We start from the raw sequence: 13,999 nt of genomic DNA on the forward strand, positions 1-13,999 counted from the left end.
GTCCACTTGACCAGGGTGTGCCCCTGGACTCTGGAGAAAAGCCCACGTCCCCTGGGGACAGTGCTGGAATTCCCAGGTAAACTCGTGGGCCCCTGAGGCTGTGACAGCCGGACACTCTCACGGGGTAACTTGTGGGAACTACTGCCTCCACTGTGAACTCTATCAGTTGTTAAATATGTGACAGCCACTCCTGGAAGGGGGAAGGGACAGTTGAGTGAGAAATTCTCTTCTGGGAGTAAGGTCTCTTCTTATTGGGACCAAATGGCAAAACCTGGCAGGCTTGTGATAAAGAGGGTCAGCTGTGGTAAAGAGGGTTGTGAGTGCCAAGCCCAGCCCATCGGCGTTTCCAGAGACTGGCACCTCCTCCCACAGGCAGGGTCATCAGTTTGGCACAGCAGACCACGTTACTCACTCTCCCTCTGTGCTATCCCTGGCCCGAGTCCCCTGCTACTCTGCTGGGAGCTGAGTCCTGCTGGATGGAGCTAGTGCCTGCCAAGGGCCTGGAGCGATTGCTGCCTGTACCCTCTGTGGGTGATTGGCCGGTTGGCAGGCTGAGTCCCTGCTTCCCTTGGCCAGTTCCTGCCACTGCTAATCTCCCTGTGGCCTGTTCCTGGCAATGAGCCCTCCCTGGCAGAGCAGGCTGCACGTGGCATGTCTTTGCCTGGCAACCCTTCTTCCATTGCTGGCACTGGCCCCATTTCCCTGCCATCCTTCCTGGGTGGTGCCATCCCTTACAGAATTCTCCTGGGAGCCTCCGAAGTGCCTCTCTCAGGTGTTCAGCACCTGATCACTTTCCTAGAGTTTTCCCCTTAAACTCTTTTGGTGTTTGCAGGTGCTTTACTGTTCACAAAGCACTTTTGTATTTTATCTCATCAGATGCTCAGGAGCCCCTCAAAAAGCAAGTGATGCCCCTGAGCCTGAGGGCCCAGGAGTGGGCAGATTTCCTGAACAATTTGTTCTGACTCTGCCCTTGTGCCCTGGGACAGGACTTGGTGGGAGAACAAGTCTGCAGGGTCTAGATGGGGCAGGTGTGTGGCAATCTAGTTGGGGACAGTGGGAGCCCTTTTCTTCTGGGGAAGGCATCAGAGGGGCCCGGAGAATCTGGAGCCTGCTGTGACTCCTGCTTGCGGATCTGAAACCAAGGGGGAAATTCTCCTACAAGAGCAACAGCTTTGGGGTTGCTCTTGTAATTCCAAGGCCAGTGACAAAGTGTTGGTAGGTTGGGTCTCCTGCATTACCAGGCCACATGGAGGCATTCTTGGCTTAGAGCAGGCACAGGAAGCTACTTGATGAGGGGGAGTCCACGAGTGAAAGGCACGGGTATGGGGTGGAGCTGGGATCAGCTAACTGATCCATAAGTTAGGTCCACATGATACCTCATGTCAAAATTTGGGGATATGCTGTTTTCCAAAAATGGAGGCAAATTGAAGTTTGCAAGAGCTGGTGAACTAGCCATTCCTTCTTGGTGGTGTACAGCAGTCTGCTGCCCAGGCCATTTCGACCAGACTCCGTGACAACTTGCAACTTCCTGGGCTCCCTCACCTAGACTCCCTGTTCCTTCAGTAGGTTTGCATGGCTTCAGAGCTAAGGTGGGCTTTGCAGTGTGGGAGTCCGTCCCCTGCAGCCTGGGGCGCCCTTGTGGCTTTTGGCTCTCCCCTTCACTGAGCCTCCCCACGATGACACTGGGTTACAGTGGAGCAATTTGTGGGCTCTAGGGCATACTTCTGGGAGGTGGCCTGCTTTCCTCCCATCACCCCTGCTTCTACCTCAAGGGCCTGGAGAGGGGAATAGCATCCTTGTGGTCTGAGGTTAGCTGCTGAGAGGCCGAGGGGTGATGGGAGCAGTGTGGCGGGGTGACAGCTCAGAGAGGAACAAGGGATTGTCAGGGTGCAACTCTTTGCTGGAAGACACTTCCTTTCCATAGGGGTGGTGGGCCCAAGTGAGACCTTTGGTGCTCCCATTGGACAGAATCCAGGAGCCCCCTCCCCGGTCCCCCAAAGACCCACCTTTCTGATGCTTCTTCCTGGTGAGGAAGCCTGAGTCTGTCTTTGCCCAGCTCAGGGAGTCGCTTCTGCCACAGTCATCCTCATGCTGCAGCCGCTGCAGCCCCACAGCCGCTGTGGGTTGTCCTTCAGCACCAGCTCTTCCTGCTCCCCTCGTCTCCCCCTTCTCTGTCTCTCTCTCCCCCCATGGCTGTCAGAGCTATGAGGCAGTTAGGTTCACTTTGGTCATGCCAGAGTGTTTCTGTTTATACTGAAAGCCTAAAACCTTCTAGCAAAAGGTTCAATCTTTAAGTAAGAGTTGTTGGGCAGGTCGATGAGATGACAGGGAAGTTTGGGACCTGAACTGGGGGATGGGGACATTTCTTAAGTTTCTTTTTGTACAGTTGTGCAGAGAACATGTTTTCTCATTCCTCCTTCTTTCTTTTACAAAAGGTGGCATACTATAAATACTCTTTCTCTCAAAAATACATTTTGTTCTTTTCATTTAACAATGTATTTTGGAAGTCGTTCCATATCAGTTTACAGACACTGTCCTCATATTTATAGCTGCATAGCATTTTTTCATATGTTTAAGTGGCATTTTTAATTCTTTTTAGGTGAATTATCTGTTTACATCTTTGATTATTTTCCTCTCAAGTTTTTGAAACTTTTCCCCTCAATTTTTAAAAGTTCTTGTATATTAGAGATGTTAGACATTTTTCTGTGGTATGTTTCCAGTATTTTCTCTCAGTTTGTCTTTTATTTTTTGACTTTTCTTGTATTTTTGTAATAAAATAGTTTTATTTTTATATAAAGAAATTCATTAATCTTTTATTGTTTCTGGATGAGTTTGGTTTCATTAAATCCAGGAAAGTTAAATTATAGTAAACTCTTTTGGGTGTAAGTAAAATATTTGAACTTAAAATAATGGGCGAACACACAATGCAATATATAGATGATGTATTATAGAAATGTACACTTGAAACTATATAATTTTACTAACCAATGTCATCCCAATAAATTTAATAAAAATTAAAAAATTATAACAGATGAAAAATAATGTGTTTTAATAACTTACTTTTCCATTTAAAAATATTATTTCACTTTTTTAATGTTCTGGAAAACAATAAACCATTTAAGAAAGGGCACAGGCTCCAGTATGCTCCGCACGGCACTGATCAGAGGCTTGTTGCTTACTCTAGTCTCCCATTAGGAGGCATATGCCTAACAGGGCCTATCTACCTGCCCAAGAACTATCGTAGCAGCAGCAAAGCTCAAGGAAACCTCAACTGACTTTATTCTAAAGTCTCCACTACGCTTCATGGTTCCTCGTGCTGTACAGATTTTTACTGACAGAAAATTCTCACCGCTTTACACTAGTTGCCCAGTGAAACTTAGTTTCACATCATTTCCTATGACGCACTGTTGTCTTCCCCTTCACATATCACTGTCAACATTGCTGCAATACGCAAAAACCAATCACCCTCCTTCCTTTGCCTAAGGGCGAGAACCCATGGCCTCTTTACCTCTGTTAAGGACCTATCCATGCTTCTGACAGATCTTTTAGATACTCCTTTGGATATCCCTCATTCAATGTTTGTATATGGTTCATACATGAAAAGAAAAAGTAAAAATTGACAAGCAGACTATGCTACCACAGACTTGAATTTGCTTTTAAACTTCTCACAGAAACATGGGTTTGAACTGCACAGATCCACTTATACATGGATTTTTTTCAATAAATACAGTCAGCCTTATATCCTCAGGTTTTGCACCTGCAGATTCAAATGACCAACTGAGGATCAAGCAAGGATCAACCAAACGAGGAATCCACAGATGCAGAGGGCTGACTGTATGAATCGTTCTACGCCATTTGATATAAGGAACTTGAGCATTTTGGTATCCATGGCCATGGGTGGGTGGGTGGGGTCTTGGAACCAATGCTCCACAGTTAACGCAGGATGACTCTAATTAAGCTTTTGGGGGCGTCAAAAGTTGTATTCAGATTTTTGACTATGTGTGAGGTTGTACCCCCAACCCCTATGTTGTTTAAGGGTCAACTGTATCACTAATGCATACAAGCAATCCATTAGATGGATGCACCAAAACTAACTTAAACAGTTTTGAAAATAATTTTGTATTTATGTGCCCCTTCCATTTTTTTTCACATTATGAACAGTGATATAATCATTAGCTTTTTAATGTACATTTTACAATTTGGTTATTTCTGGAGAATAAGCTGATGGATTTAGATTGCTGTGTGAAATGTTGAACTGTCAGCCAGTGAGGTTTTATTAGTTTATAATCCAAAGAACAGAATATCCATGAGTTACCTTGCTCACATCCATGGCAACACTGGGCATTAACATGCCTTTTCATCTTTGCTGGGTCAGGTGATCCAACAGGTAATAAATGTGTCATATTTCTGTCTTACAAATTCTGGGATTACTGGCAAAGGTGAACTTTCCTTTCACATAATCAGCTGGACTCCTGTGATGCTGCTTTCTGGAGAGATGTGTCTCTGTGCTGCAGAAGGGCCTATTTGTGAGAAGAGGGAGCCTGAAGGGGCCTTATCATTGTCGTCCTCTGCTGCTGCCCCATACCTCACATAGAGGTCCACAAGTCAGCAAGAGGGGAGGAGCTCCTGTGTTTATGCCATTTGGGGACAGTGCAATGAAATATGGCTTCAGGAAGAAGAGGGAAAGAGGGACTTGGTTTCATCATACACAGTAAACAATAGGAAATAGTTCCAGAGAATCAGAAAACTGTTAACTAGAAAATGAGGCTGTGAAGTTATCCTATAAGAAATGGTCAGGGGAGGGGTTATCACTTTGAGAGGAGTATAAATGTCTATTACCTTGTTTCATACACCTGAAACTAACAATAATTAAAAAAAAAATTCTAAAAAAAGAGAAATGGTCAGGAACAGAGAGGTAGAGCTGAGAGAACGAGAGTGTCTTTCACCCAGGAGCTCTGAGCAGCACTGTCATGGCTGTGTCATGCATTAGCCCTGTGATTTTGGGGTAGTTTAGCTCACCTTGCTAAACCTCAGTCTTCTGTTCTATAAAATGGAGATAATATAACTAATACATCATCACAATGCTGGGAGAGCTAATTGAGAACTATGTAAGCCACTGGTCTTACTCTAAACGCTCAATAAGTATCACTCCTTAGAAACTATATCCATCTCATGTGGTAAAAGAAGCTCCTATTCTTTTTTTTAAACAGCTGTATGGAGGTACCATTAACATACAATAAACTGAACATATTTAAAGTGCTAAATTTCACAAATTTGGTAAGTTTTGAAATATGTATCTATGAAACTGTTGCCACAATCAAGATAGTGAACAATCCATTGGAAGATGCTCCAGAAAGTACAAATTTCAGCTCAGGACTCTTACCACATTGCAGTGATTCTTCTAAACTGACTGTGAAAATCAGTTCAGACTTAGCAATGAAAGGGCTTTGTAGGCCATGAAGAGAGAGAACAGTGGGAGACTAACATAGGCCATCTCCAGCTAAGGGGAGCAGAAACAAGGTGGCTTATTTTCACCATCCCCTTAGTGCCTCGTCTTGATAACCTCTGCAGTCCCCATGATGCCCTAAGGAATGACTGTCAACTCATCTTTGACAAGGGAGCCAGTAACACACAATGGAAAAAGGACAGTCTCTCTTTAATCAATGGTTCTGGGAAAACTGGATATCTATACCCCAAAGAATGAAATCAAACCCTTATATTGAATCAGCTGTTGACTTTAAAAAGGACAAACAACTGCACTGCAAAGTTTTCTGCAAGAATCTCAAAGAATTCACAGGAACAAATATAACTTAAAAAAAGTTCAGTTCACTGATGTCCTACAGTATAATTGTTGCCTGGGTTTTTGAAGTAATTTGGATGAAATAAACAAACTCATGTGTTTAGCTACAGATATACAAGATTGAGTGTCAAATGATTTCAGATAAAAAAATTACTTGGAGAAGATGGACCTTCTCATAGAGGTAATTACAGAAAGACATAAGATAACTTTGAGGGCAACAGAATTTTTTCCAGGGTAGACTTTAAAAAATGAAAACAAAGTCGTAATAATAACATTAAAGACATAATAACATAAAGACGTAACATTAAAAAATACTGACTTGGGCAGCCGGATGGCTCAGTTGGTTAAAGAGCGAGCTTTCAACAGCAAGGTTGCCAGTTTAATTTCCTCATGGGATGGTGGGCTGCGCCCCCTGCAACTAAGAATGAAAACAGCAACTGGACTTGGAGCTGAGCTGCGCCCTCCACAAATGGCTTGCAGGACAAAGACTTGGAGCTGATGGGCCCTGGAGAAACACACTGTTCCCCAATATTCCCCAATAAAATTTTTAAAAAAAGCATCCTATTCTTGTTTTTTAAAAAAGAATACTGAGTATAAGGAAAAACTGTCTTAATAAAAACTAAAATTAACCACATTCAAGGTTAACAAAGAATGAAAAATCAGAGATGGTGAGGAGTTAAACAGTGGTCAGAGTTGGCAGTGAATTTAAGTCATACTTGCCATGTAAGGTCTCCCTTACAAGCATGGCAGATATCAGAAAAGCCTATGGAGCCACACGTTCCTACTTCCTCTAGCATCTAGTGCCCCATCTGTCAGCTATCACAGTGCTGGGATATTTTAACAAGACCTCCCCAGGATCTTGAAGAGAAACACATAGGACCATGGCACTGGAAACACTGGCGTAAAGTACAGTACTGTTCACTATCTGATGACACAGGATCCCGTCATATCTAGGTGAGATATGGCTCTGAGGGAATTCTTGCTCTAGATATTCCCTGTCTCCAGAGGAGAGTGGCATATAGGAAGCAATTACTTAACTACAAGAGCTATTTCCTCATATATCCTATCATATTAATTGTCAACAGGCCAGAATTTCCTAAATGGTAAGGATGGGAAATAACTTTATACATGCACTAGTCCACAGACTACAAACTCAACTGTAAGAGGGTGACCAACTCGTCCCAGTTTGCCTGGGACTTTCCTGGTATTAGCATTCATGTCTGCATTCTGGGAAACCTCCCAATTCTGGGCAAATTGGGACAAGGGTCACCCTAACTACACAGTGGAGCACACTGGATACACTGAAAAAAAAAAAAAGGGTTCAGGCAATAACTCAGGTACCCTGGCTCCCAGAGGATGGTAATTTTCATTAAACTAAGTTGAGACATCATACAAGTTCTTACAATTAAGTTCGCAAACTTGTTGCAACAATATTGCTAAACTTTTTTGATATCAGAGTGATTATTCATTATGAATTTGTACCAACTGGACAAACAGTTAACCGAGTTTACTCTTTGGAAGTGCTGAAAAGGCTACATGAAAAAGTTAAACGAAAACAACCTGAACTTTTCACCACAATTCATGGCTCTTGCATCACAACAATGCACCAGCTCACACAGCACTGTATGTGAGGGAGTTTTTAGCCAGTAAACAAATCACGGTATTGGAACACCCTCCCTACTCACCTGATCTGGCCCCCAATGACTTCTTTCTTTACCTGAAGATCAAGGAAATATGGAAAGGAAGACATTTTGATGACATTCATGACATCAAGGGTAATACGATGACAGCTCTGATGGCCATTCCAGAAAAAGAGTTCCAAAACTGCGTTAAAGGGTGGACTAGGTGCTGGCATCAGTGCATAGCTTCCCAAGGGGAGTACTTCAAAGGTGACCGTAGTGATATTTAGCAATGAGGTATGTAGCACTTTTTCTAGGATGAGTTCTCAAACTTAATTGTCCTGTAGAAATTCAAGAATGGTGAGAAGAGCCCAGCTACGGGGAACCTAGCTTCAGGCAGGGGAAACTTAGGCCTCCTCATGTATAGGATGTGATTTCTTCAGGTGGGAGGTCATCCATCAGACAGGTGGGAGGGAGCATTAAAAGTAACATACAGAGGCTACTGCTACTTATTCCTCTATGCCAAGGGTGTCCAAACTTTTTTCAACGTTTTTCACCAAGGGCCATATGCGGTAAAATACACAAACAGCCGGGTCACTCACTCGAGGTGAAGTACGTATTGCCTCACCTGGTTTATTTAAGTAAACTAAATATATTTTTGGAATTTGCTGCGGGCCAATTAAAAATGGATTGCAGGCCGCAGTTGGCCCGCGGGCCGCAGTTTGGACACCCCTGCTCTATGCCAACACTGTTTGCTAGTCAAGCCCAGACCTATTTCTGAGGCTAAAATCTGCAAAAAGGACTAGAACTCACCTGAGGAGTGTCTTATGATCTTCCTGGGGAATAAGAGCAGGTGAAGCTCAGGAAGCTGAGGAGGAAGCACAGAGAAAAACATTAATCTGAATACTCCCTGTAAATTTAGACTTATTCCCTGCACAAAATGACAGTGCATAATATGGAAGGCAAAACTCTGCAAATTCAATTTGGAAAAAAAAAATGGATTGGTACACTGGTATATCCATTGGTATATCCACTACTTGTTTCACAAATTCCTCATTTGGGGTCTCAAATTGCATGAAAATGTTGATTTCCCTGTACTTCTGTTCACTGCAGTAATTCCAATTGTATACTCTGTGACATCTTACATAGGAACTTTTCCACCTTAGGAGGTCAAACAAGAAATTACTGTCAAGGTTAAAAAATTGGATTGTGCCTTTCAGTTTTCAAGTAGATTTTTCAGACCTCCAAAGGAAGAGATATGAATATAATTTATTCCTGTGTATTCTCTGAGGAAGTACATCGTTCATCCCCGCTCAGGCTGGCTGTGGTGTGCATGAGTAACATGAACAGGAGCATGGAAGCCCACAGCGTCCTCAGGAAAAAAGGGTTCTGTGTTCGGTCTTTCGGAACTGGATCTCGTGTGAAGCTCCCGGGCCCGGCACCCAATCTCCCCGTAGTTTACGATTTCTCAAAGACATATAAACAGATGTACAACGACCTCCTCAGGAAAGACAGAAAGTGCTATCGCAGGAATGGACTCTTGCGCATCTTGGAAAGAAATGAGAGGATCAAGCCCCAGCCAGAGAGATTTCAAGAGTGCAGCGATCCCTTTGATGTCATCTTTACCTGTGAGGAGAGGGTCTGTGACAGTGGTGGCAGATCTGTGTGCCAGAGAGCAGGATACATTCCAACCTGTGCACGTGGTCAACGTGGACGTGGAAGACACGCTGGAGGGCGCCACCCTTGGAGCTTTCCTCATCTGTGAGCTCTGCCAGGGCCTGTAGCATATGGAAGACTTGGAAGACGGTCTGGACAAGCTGCTCTTCGAGGAGAAAACAGGGAAGAGCTTCCTTCACATGGTCTGCTTCTACTGAAGATCTTAGCTGGTTTTGGCTTCTTGGTGGGTAAGAACTTGTGCGTGAAGTTTGTGAGTAGTCCATATTTTCTGTGAGAAGCATCTTTAAAGCTCTTTCCACTCAATGCTGTTTGTATGACTTTTAGCTATGGCACCGGGGAAGAGATCTGAGCAAGAACAGCCTTTGATGGGAAATGAGGACAAAGACTACTGACAGTCATCAAAACACTCCACAGGTGGAGGACATTGTTCTAGGTACTCAACAGAGAAGAAGTAATTAGTGTTCACGTTGTAAGGAAGTTAGCGCCATGGACTTCGTTTTCCAGTGAGCAAATCGAATTCATAATGCAGTATTTGACAATGATTTGTTGAAGGATATTCAGAGAATAAAGGACATTACACAGGCCAGCCTTTATTTATTTATTTATTTATTTATTTATTTATTTATTTATTTATTTATTTATTTATTTATTTCCAGCCTTCTTTCTGGAGACTGTAGGGGAAGTTAATTTCTCTGCATTTCCTAGCCTATAGAAACACACATTCCTAGGTTCATTGCCCACTTCTTCCATCTTAAAAGTCACCATGGCAGGTTGAGTCTTTCTCACATTACATCACTCTGATCTCGTCTTGTACCTCCCTCTTCCATATTTAAGGACCTTGTAATTACATTGGGCCCACCCAGATAATTCAGGTTGATCTTACTAATTTAAGATCAGTTGATTGGGAAATGTAATTTCTTGCAGCATCTGAGGGTGTTGCCTCTGAAATATAATGGAATGAAACAACTAAAGATCCCTAGGAAAATGAGCATGGATGCTTCTTCATTGGCATACATTTTTAGGAGCTTTTTGGATTTCATTAATCACACAATAAAGTAATAAATTGAAATTAGAAGTATAGGGCATCACTTTTAAAAACAATTTTCTTTAGCCCATTTTAAGCGGTATATTAATTATAAGGGTTTTTGTCCCAACGAAAAAGGAGTATATTGCATTTTTACTTGTAGATAGCTTTACTTACTGATTATACGTACTTTTCTAATGCTGACTTCAAGACCTGAGTAAGAAAACACATTTTACGTTATTGTTAAAGATTTGGAATTGTAAATAAGGAGAAACAACCCCAAATGAAAAATATAAAATGATGTAATTTAATTTTGATGATAAGTATCTTTTTTCTGTTTATGAATTTTCTCTTTTTGAATACTTTCCATAGGTATCAAACCTCCCATTTTGGCATTTTGTTTGTTGACACTACCAAAGGTCTCCTTCAGAAGCCATGCCCATGCACAGAGACTCAGGATTATGGGCATTAACACCCTATTGGGGATCTCACCCAGAGAATAAATTCTTTATCCTTTTTTTTTTTTTCAATCAAAGGATGGCAATGAGACACAATTTTTTATGGTTTCGCAAGGGCTAGTGTTGCAGATTGAACTTCTAGATACCCCGGCCACCTTTGTCAGCTGTATAACACATCTCTTTATTGCTCTCCATATCCTCCTTTACTACTCTTGTCCCTTCTCCTGATCATTGGGACTGTAATTGTAATAAAACAGGGACTTCCATGAGCACCCCAATGCCCTACTCAGGGTGCTCCCAACATGGTCTCAATGTGCCAAATGACACTACACTTACTGTGCTTCCAGGCTGTGCTCAGCACTGTATAGGGGAGCGGTATCCTTTCTTCTAAATGCTGTATATCTATAGCTCCACATTATTAAAGTTAATGCTCTAAAATCTTACCAAGTCTACCATGAAAGTCATCTGCCTTCACATCTCTTTGTTTCCTTGGAACTGGGCTGGGGATCAGATGCTACTTAGTCCTTTGCCTCCCTCTGTATTTTATGCTCCAGGGGCTCACATTGATTTTATTTTATTAGTTTCAGGAATACAAAACAATGTAATAGTTAGATACTTACACCCCTCACAAGTGATAACCCCTCTCCCCCAATCTACTACCCCTCTGACATCGTATATATCTGTTACAATTCCATTGACTCTATTCCCTATGCTGTACTCCACATTCCGTGACTCGTGACTATACATACATACACACACACACACAGTCACACACACACACACACACACACATATATATATATATTTGACGTTCAATATAATTCAGCTTCAGCTTCAGGTGTATGGCACAGTGGTCAGACAGCTATACAGTCCATGAAGTGTTCTCCCCAATAAGACAAGTGCCCATCGGACACCCTACAAAATCTTTAAATTATTGATTATACCCCCCAAACTGTCTTTCGTATCTCTGTGGCAATATTGTGGCTACCAATTTGTACTTTCTAATCCCTCACCTTCTTCCCAATCCCCTCCCCCCTCCCATCTAGCAACCGTCAGTTTTTTTCTCTTTATCTCTGTGACTATTTCTGTTTTAGTTTGCTCATTTATTCTGTTCTTTAGATTCCACATATGAGTGAGATCATATGGTATTTGTCTTTATCCATCTGACTTATTTCACTTAGCATAATGTTCTCTAGGTCTGTCCATATTTCTCTAAAGAGGGCATACAGATGACCAACAGACATGAAAAAATGCTCAGCCACACTAATCATTTGAGAAATGCAAATAAAAACCACCATGAAATACTCACTCTGGTCAGAATGGCTATCATCAATAAATCAACAAACAACAAGTGCTGGCGAGAATGTGGAGAAAAGGGAACCCTTGTTCACTGTTGGTGGGATTGCAGATTGGTGCAGCCACTATGGAAAACAGCATGGAGGAATCTCAAAAATCTGAAAATGGAACTACCTTATGATCTAGCATTTCCACTCCTAGGTATCTATCCGGAGAAATCCAAAACTCTAATTGAAAAAATTTATGCACCCCTATGTTTATGGCAGCACTATACACAATAGCCAAGACATGGAAACAACTGAAATGCCCATAGATAGATGACTGGATTAGGAAAAAGTTCACACCATACAATCATGATAAGTAAAATCTATAAAATCTATAAAATTCCTTATGAAGGAGGATCAAGAAAACAGAAATTTTCCCCAACAACCGTAAATGTAGAGTTTTGGTGACTAAGCACTAAGCAGAATAACACATTAGACAGGCAAAAGAAATAAAAATGTGTCACAAATGTCAGGAATCACATGTGTGCTACAAATTGTACATGTATGTACCCTTAGGAAAGAATTAAAACGCATTATTTATGAGTCTAAAGATGAATCTTATGACCACGAATATAATAACTGCAACGTCATCCTTTACATGAAGAACAAAAATCTGAAAATCATTTTTACATATTGATGGCACGCATTGATATTATAGATTTGAAATAACTTTGATATTCATTAATTTAATTCAATATTTAATGCCAGGGTAGGTATAAGCCAGGCTTGTAGCAAAGGTAGTTTAGCTGGGAGAGTTTTTTTATAGTGAAACATCATAAATATGAACACTTGGTGTTGGATGAATTTCAGAGCATGTGAGGAGAAGCAGGAAGTAAAATAGTCAGGAGACGTTCTAGGGAAAGGAGAAACAGACCTGTGATCAGGACATTTTGGGAGGGGGGAGGCTGGTGAAGACAGCTGTGTCCCTGCGGCCCTGATGTAAGTGCTTCCCTCAAGGGCTGTCAGGAAAGAATAAATAGCCCAACTGCCTGGCTCCCAACAAACTGAATTTCATCTCCAATCTCATGTTTGTTCCTAAAGACTCAGCAAAGGCTGGTGAGTGAAATAGACATCTATGGGTGGGGTGGTTCCAGGATCAATGTGAGGGCTGGGCTGGTGTTATGTCCCAAACAGGCCAGAGGTAACAGGACTCTTAGGGGCTATTGATATATGTGCACAAAGAACGTTAAAGACAAGAGGCACCAGGCTGGTTGGTTACAGCAGACGTGGAGGGTGAGGTGTGGGAAGGGAAGGGGAGTTGAGAGTGTATGTGTAGCTGAGGTTAATGAAGGTTGGTAAATAAAGGGAAGTAATCCAATACATGACAAATGTTCTAATAATTAGATTGGACATGAAAACACAGAAAAGATATTGACTTGGACTGCAGACCTCTTGGCAAATATGAGAAGAACCCTCAGAATGACAAGGATCTGTGCTGGGTTTCCCAAAGGAGGGCTTGGGAAGCGAACCAGGAGATCTTGGGCAGGTGTGAGAGATCTATGGGGGAGGAGCATTGAGTGGGGCATTTAGATGAACTTGTGTGAGACCAAAGTCAGGAGACCAATTAAACAGGCCAATCCTCAACCTCTGAGCTCCTTGGCTTCTCTCTCTGGCTCCAATTAATAAAATATCCTCTGCTTCTCCCTTTTCCCAAACACATAGCCATCACTAGCTTCCATAATCTTTCCTCTCCAGCTCTGCATTTGTTTTGTGTCTTCTGTGCCCTCTTCCTTCTTGCTATTTTCCTCCTTCCCTTTCCCAATCAGGTCTGTGGGGCACACATCGACCCTCACATCCCTCTGGTGTCGCCTACTTGTTTTCCTGCAGGAGGTCAGCTTCCCTCACTGGAGAGAACTTTCTCACAAAGCAGCTGCATGCTCCATAGGAGACAGTGCCCTGACCTAGGCCAGCTGATTGGGCTCCTTTGATAGGTGACTGATGGCAGAACACGTTTCCCCGGCACTTGGAGGATGGTAATTGGAGCTGATTTTCCTCCCCCAAAAGGAAAATCATGGGCACCAAGTAAGTAACTGGAGTGGAAGAAATAATGAGTATGAGATATAACTTAGTTACTGTACTAG

General features: G+C 42.4%; 1 pseudogene; it reads left to right on the plus strand.

The window, feature by feature from the left end:
* The first annotated feature begins 8,677 nt into the window (after nucleotides 1-8,677).
* On the plus strand, nucleotides 8,678-9,293 carry LOC109436897 (RNA polymerase II subunit A C-terminal domain phosphatase SSU72 like protein 3; annotated as a pseudogene).
* Nucleotides 9,294-13,999: the final 4,706 nt, after the last annotated feature.

The sequence above is a fragment of the Rhinolophus sinicus genome, linkage group LG06 (assembly GCF_036562045.2).
Source record: "Rhinolophus sinicus isolate RSC01 linkage group LG06, ASM3656204v1, whole genome shotgun sequence".
NCBI lineage: Eukaryota > Metazoa > Chordata > Mammalia > Chiroptera > Rhinolophidae > Rhinolophus > Rhinolophus sinicus.